Source organism: Pipra filicauda, unplaced genomic scaffold, assembly GCF_003945595.2.
Source record: "Pipra filicauda isolate LSUMZ 115617 unplaced genomic scaffold, ASM394559v2 scaffold20_size4479445_pilon, whole genome shotgun sequence".
Taxonomy (NCBI): domain Eukaryota; kingdom Metazoa; phylum Chordata; class Aves; order Passeriformes; family Pipridae; genus Pipra; species Pipra filicauda.
In genome coordinates, this window is record NW_024104321.1 from 4,282,481 (window position 1) to 4,287,898 (window position 5,418).

At 34.3% G+C, this 5,418-nt stretch overlaps 1 long non-coding RNA gene across 1 annotated transcript in view; it reads right to left on the reverse strand.

The window, feature by feature from the left end:
• LOC120323197 overlaps positions 1-4,281 on the reverse strand; it is an 8,961-nt gene extending 4,680 nt beyond the window's left edge. Inside the window, exons 1-2 of the long non-coding RNA XR_005563438.1 lie at positions 3,996-4,281; positions 2,931-3,007 (exon numbers count right to left, since the gene is read on the reverse strand). This is a non-coding gene — a long non-coding RNA (uncharacterized LOC120323197). The remainder of the gene's footprint in view (positions 1-2,930; positions 3,008-3,995) is intronic.
• Positions 4,282-5,418: the final 1,137 nt, after the last annotated feature.

Below are 5,418 nucleotides of genomic sequence, written 5' to 3' on the forward strand. Positions count from 1 at the left end.
AAAAACCCTCAAAAAATAATAAAAAATCAAAAAAAAACAAAAAAAACAAAAAACAAACAAAGAATCAAACAAAAACAAAAAAACGAAAACAAAAACACTCCAAAAAAACCACAAAAAAAACAAAACCAAAAAAACCAAAAACAACAAAAAAACCCACAAAAAAACCCAAAAAAAACCCCAACAAACCAAAACAAAAACAAACAAACCAACCAAAAAAAACAAACAAAAAACCAAAGTATATTTAAAAAAACAAAAAAAGCGCCAAAAAACCACAACAACAACAAAATCCAAAAAAAACAAAAAAAAACCAAAAAAAACAAAAATAAACAAAAACAAACAAACAGACAAAAAAAGACCAAAAACAAAAACAAAACAAAACAAAACACAAAAAAATCAAAAACAAACAAACAAAAAACACCAAAACCCTACAAAAAACAACAAAAAAACCCAAACCAACAAACAAACAAAAACAAAGAAACAAAAACAAAAAAAACAAAGAAAAAACAAAGAAAACAAGAAGAAAACAAAACAAAAAAACCAACAAACAAAATAAAAAAAAACAAAAAAAAAAAAAAAAAAAAAAAAAACCCCACAAAACCCACAAAATAAACCCAAAAAAACACCCCAAAAAAACCAACAAAAAACAAACAAACGAACAAAAAAACCCAAAAAACTAAAAAAAAATACAAACAATTGGTATAAATTTTCCATTTTCATTAAAAAAAAAAAGGTGTTTCCTGGGAGCCAGATTTGCTGGCTGCTATTAGCATTGGAGCACTAAATTTAGAGCCACTGAACTGCAGGGATATATTGCTCAGGGCAGTAGTGTTGCCCCCTGGCCCAAGACAGACCTGCCCCTCACATGAGCTGCGGCTCATTGGGTTATGAACCCCCCTATCCTGTAACAGTTAACAGCATTTCATTATGTACCCTTAATGTTTCATTGGCACTGTCTTTTGTATTTAAGGTCAGTATTTTCTATTTAAGGCATTCTTAAAATATAAACAAAAATGCAGTTATTAGAACAATACCTTGAAAATCCTTAGTAATCTAATAGAAATATAACTGTGTGGGGAAAATAAAACCCGATTTAACATTACAGTTAAAACATTACCATAACAATAAGGGTCAGGATCTAAGATATCTGCTGGGCAATTAGAAGTTTGGCTGCATTAACTAAATTTTCCAGCTGGTTATAAGACCATAAATCCTAAGTTGTGATTTCTTCTTTTCCACGGGAAATGTTTTTGGTTGATTTTCAATACAAAGAGTAAAACAAAAAAATTGTCTGAAGACTTTGTCCACCACATTGCTTTGTGGTTTTGATTTCTCATGGGTTGTAACATAAGGTAAGCATTAAACTGCCTCACTTTGTTTGAGATGGCTGTGTAGCTAAGGATGAAAATCTGTCATGTTTGCCAAGGGATTATACAGTTGCATACGGTCTTAATAAATTTTTGCTACATTTTAATAACTGTTTGGAATCCTCAAAAAAATCAGGTATCTTATTAACTAAATTGCAAGTTAAGACCTAAGCCCTGATATATTTTACATCTGAATGTACAAACTGATAATAAATGACAAATTTCTCATCCTAGAGTTACCAGTAATTGTATATGTACAGTCTGGTTGTACTGTACAGAATTTTGTGTGGAAGAGCTAAAAATATAGTCTCTTGTTGAGTGGTAGAGATTTTCCTGTCACTGCCAGCTAGTTAGTAAAGCCATTGGTGAATCGCAGGTGTAGCAGAACACTAAAAAATTCCCTGAGTAACAGAAATGGGAGAGATTAAAAACACAACAGACAGTAAAAGTAAGTAAAATAAAAATTTGGCTTATACCTTATTTGGAGTATGATTTGTGACATTTTGTTTTTAATTTAAAAAAACTAAACAATCAAAACACCAGAAAGTCTGTCCAGAAGAACAAACTTAATAATACTTACAAAAATTTTTAAACGGTAGGGTATATTCATAGCAAAATAAAGATAAATGAAGAGGTTGGAGTTTTGTAAACTAAGGAGACAAGTCCATCAAAACAGAACTGGGAATTAGTCAATAGTTCTAAACAGAAAATATTAGAAACTTTTTACAACAATTATTGAGAAATCAATTCAACTGGTTGGAGAAGAAAAATGAAAAAGATGAATGTCCGTAAAAAGTTCCTTGCTCTGCAAATAATTACACATAGCCCAGCTTTAAGCAGGACAATATTCAGCTGGTTGAAAGTTCAACAAGTGCTTAACTATTGGTCAAATCTGGAGTAAAATAGCAAAAATAAATTAATAAGGGACTACTTACACAATCAAAATATATTCAAAGAACTAATAAAAGGAATGGAAGAAACCAGCTTGGAAGCATTTCTTGCATTTGGACATCAGGACGTGGTTATCAAAAAGTCTATTTTTTTTAGTATCGTCCCCCTGTTTTGTCTCCTGGATGCATGATGGGTTCAGGCCGCAGCCCTTCAGGCAGGTGACCTATCTTCTCACTTGCAAGGCAACAAATGTAATTTAGGCTGCTGTGTAAATAACAGCTGAAGGATTACCCAGTAGAGAAAAAGATAAATAAGTTGATGGTGGTTTCCTCAGATTCACAGGGAAATTAAGCTATTTCAAATAGAAAAATCTTCGGTATTGAACTGTCTACGGAAGACTGTTATTATTATTATTAAAATTAGTAAACATTTCTCTTTCACTTTTTTGTTCTACCATATTTACATATTTTTTCTGTTCTTTCTTTTTTTTTTTTTTAAAGGAAAAAAACTCTAGTCTGCTGCCGTATGGCACATAGACCTCAATCACTAACAGAGGGCATTCACACAGCTTTGGTAGGGTGTGTGACAATCGATTTACAGAAAGTACTGCACTTAAATACCATTTCAAGGAGGGACAAAGTTCACATCACAGTTACAGTGTCTCTTTTTCCTTACCTTCCTTTCAAGCCACTGGCTTAGTTTCTCATGTGTCTCTTGTTTTTTTATCACTTCTTCTGCTATCACAGGACATTCTGAATAGAGATGAGAATAAACTATTTTTAGATAGTAAGCAGTTCTGTGCAAGAACTCTGTTATTTCATGTTGCAGGGTTTCATGCAGTCTTTTGGCTTTTGATTTATTTGATCTCACACACCGAGTTTGGCTTTGAAATTTACGTTCAGATAAATTCAAAAATTCAAAGCAAAATTCGTCTGAAAGTGCCAATACCCTCTTGCCATTGCAGACAGGTCACATGAAAGAGGTTGGTGTAACTGATTTCAGTATTTGAACAGAAAAACATAGTCTAGAGCTGGTTCACTACAAAATTTCACCAAGTGTTACCTTAGTCTAAAGTAGAATTTGAGGGTTTGGCCCCAGGACATATTGACAATTGGACTTCAGAGACAATGTGTAATATTTTTTGCTTACTTTAAAACTTACTGAATTTTATAATGGAAATCCTACATAGTTTAATTTTTTTTAATTAAGTGAAACACATCAAAGTTTGCACTTTTTAAGGTTAAGCATATACTAAGCAGCACACTTGGTCTTGAACTACAACCTGGCCTTGAACACTTCCAGGGATGGGACATCCACAACTTTTCCAGGCAACGTGTTCCAGTGCCTCACCATAGTCACAGTAACAAATTTCTTCCTAATATCTAAACTAAATCTCTTTCAGTTTATTCGAGGAATGATGAAAATGTTATCCTTGGGGAATCCTGAAGATTTCCTATGTGGAAACCTTCCCTTTCCCCTTGTTGTTCTCTCCTTATTTTGTCAGATCTATTGTTATATTTTGTCTTCAATCTGTATGCTTTTAAAGAAAGGACCAGATTTTTGCTAGTTTATCTGTTCAGCGTAACGCAACTGATGTGAAGGCAGCCTTTAGCTTTTACACCATAACACGAACAACAGAAATACGTGGTGGGGCTGGACCCATTGAATGTGCCACATTCAGAAGGAAAGTAGTCAAAACTAAAAAGAATTTTCCATTTCCCTCTAGAGTTTTGCACTTACCTAAGATGTGGGAGAACTTGTCTCTCTTTCTTCTGTAGCTGGCATTTCCAGTTGTTGTTCCTGACACCGCATTAAATTCAAACTCTGTCCATCACTATTCAGCCCTAAGGAAAAACCTGAAACAGCAAAATTACTCTGCTTGATTTCTTTAAGCTACATTTTTAACTCAGTGCCACATTTCCCTTCCAGACACCACAATTACTCTTTGTCCTCTCGTAAAGTACTTATGGATTCTTTTCATGCATGATTGCAAGTGGGTCAGCTCCATCTAGTCTAACGCCTTTCCATGTCTTCTGCAGTGCTGCAGCTCTTGTTTTGCTCTTCCCCATGCTGTATGCTGTCTCCTCAGACCTGTAGCAACTAAATGCATCCTACTTTGCCAGCTGTTTTGAACACTGACAACTGCACATGCTCTGAATCGTCCTGCACAAATTCAGTGGCAGACTGATGCCATGGGTCTCAAGTGCTTCTGGAATTTACTGTTGGCTCCAGGGATGTGTTTCTACATGTAAGTCTGAGTATGCTGTCACAGTAGGTCACTCATTCAGTACAGAGTACGGTGAATAACGGCAGCAGTTATTAAGTATAGTTTTTATAGTAACCTCCATTTACCAGGTCAGGGCACCAACAAATGAATGAAAATAACAGTTACAGAATAAATGGAGGTTTTTTGAAAGGTTGAGCTAATGCTCACCCCAGCTTTCTTCTTTACAGTAGATACTGTCATTTAAGAGCATAATCCAATTTTACTTTGGAAGGATGCTATTTCTCCTTTCTGTTTCTGACAAGAAATGTTCTCTAGCTGCTGCACAGCAAACTACAGCATGGTACATGGTGACTCTCATCCACTCAAGCCTGTACAAATTTTCTGCAAATTAGAGGAAATTCTTCTAGGATAAGGATTGATATTATTACACTTTTTCATAGAAAACATTAAGTTTACAGAGAAAATTCTATGCATTTGAGAAGTCAAAACTTCAAGACAATGCCTATAACCACTCAGTCTTCAGAAAGAAAAAGCCACAATCATGCATACTCCTCAGAAACTGTGTAATATATTTCAACCAGTAAAGATGCACTGTTCATCTGCTTCATTTATTCTGCTGTAAATTCTTTCTGCTCAACAAACAATGCCATATGGAGGCCTATAAAAATATGGAAAATTCTAAGCTAATATCAAAGCTGTGAACCTCTATTACTTTCCAAAAATTTAGAAATAGCATGCTAGATTCTTTAAAGATAAAATTAAAAATAAAGTAACCAAGCCTTTGAAAATATACATGCTTACAGATAATGCATTTCTTTAACCTCCCACTTAGTGAAATATCGGTCTTTTGGCTTCTACTCTTTGCATAGGGAAAACACAGCAAAAGAAGTCCATTCTCTTACACATGACAGCAGTCTGCTTGGCTTGCAAAGAAAT